The sequence below is a fragment of the Callithrix jacchus genome, chromosome 13, assembly GCF_049354715.1.
Source record: "Callithrix jacchus isolate 240 chromosome 13, calJac240_pri, whole genome shotgun sequence".
In the NCBI taxonomy this organism is placed as follows: domain Eukaryota; kingdom Metazoa; phylum Chordata; class Mammalia; order Primates; family Cebidae; genus Callithrix; species Callithrix jacchus.
Window position 1 is genome coordinate 27,574,186 of NC_133514.1, and position 1,350 is coordinate 27,575,535.

The window sequence follows — 1,350 nt, forward strand, 5'->3', positions numbered from 1 at the left end:
CACTTCATTGGTTAATTCCTAGGTAATTAATTTGATGTGTGCTCTTGTAAATTGAATTAGTTTTTTAATTCTTTTTCAGATTTTTCACTGTTGGCTTATAAAAATGCTACTAAATTTGTATATTGATTTTGTATCCTGCAACTTCAATAAATGTGTTTTTATCAGTTCTAATCATTTGGGGGGCCTTTTGGTTTTTCAAAATATAAGATCATATAATCTGCAAACAAGGATAATTTGACTTGTTCATTTTCAATTTGTATGCCTAACTCTTTTTCTTGTCTGATTGCTCTAGCTAGGACTTCCAATATTATGGGGAATAACAGTGGTGAAAATGGGCATTGTTGTTGTGTTCCAGATCTCAGAAGAAAGGCTTTCAGTTTTTCCACCTTCAGTTGATCCCAGCTGTTTGTCTCTCATTTATAGCTTTTATTATGTTTAGGTATGTTCCTTTTATACCCAGTTTTTTGGCGCATTTTATCACAAAGAGATGTTAGATTTTTTCAAATGATTTTTAGATCTACTGATAGGATCATATGATTTTTATCCTTCATTTTGTTGATTTAATGTTCCACCTCGATTGGATAGTGCATGTTGTACCATCCTTGCATCCCAGGGATAAACCCACTTGGTCATGATGAATGATTTTTCTAATGCATTGGTGAATTCAGTTTGCTAGTATTTTGTGGAGGATTTTTGCATCAATATTCATCAGAGATTTTGGCTTGTGGTTTTCTTGTTTTTGATGTTGTCTTTGTCTGGTTTTGGTATTAAGGTAATATTGATCATATAGAATGAGTTTGGAAGTATTCCATCCTCTTCTATTTTCTGGAATAGCTTGAGTAAGTTTGGTATTTCTTCCGCTTTAAATGTTTATTTGATTGGATTCAGCAGTGAAGCCAACAGGTCCCAGGCTTTTCTTTACCTATATATATATTTTTTATTGTGGCTTTGACCTTGTTACTTCTTATTGGTCTGTTCAGGTTTTGGATCTCTTCTTTGCTTAATCTTGGTAGATGGTATGTGTCTAGAAATTTGTCCATTTATTCTAGATTTTCCATTTTGCTGGCATATACTTACTTATAGTAACTATTAAGACCTTTTGGTAGTATCAGTTTTGATGACTTCTGTTTTGTTTCTGATTTTATTTATTTGTATCTTTTTTTCTTAGTTTGGCTAAAGGTTTGTCAATTTATTTAACTTTTTGAAAACTAACTTTTTGTTTCTTTGATATTTTGTACTTTTTTTTTGAAAAGCACATCTTTATTGTCTAGAAATATATATCTTTTTAAAAAATTCTGGGGGCTGGGGTCAGGAAAAAAAAAAAAAAGAAAAAATCCCCTACAAAATATG

General features: G+C 31.2%; 1 protein-coding gene across 1 annotated transcript in view; it reads left to right on the top strand.

Moving 5' to 3' along the window:
- SGCZ (sarcoglycan zeta) overlaps positions 1–1,350 on the top strand; it is a 1,232,742-nt gene that overhangs the window by 1,174,702 nt on the left and 56,690 nt on the right. The gene's annotated exons all lie outside the window — the stretch shown is intronic.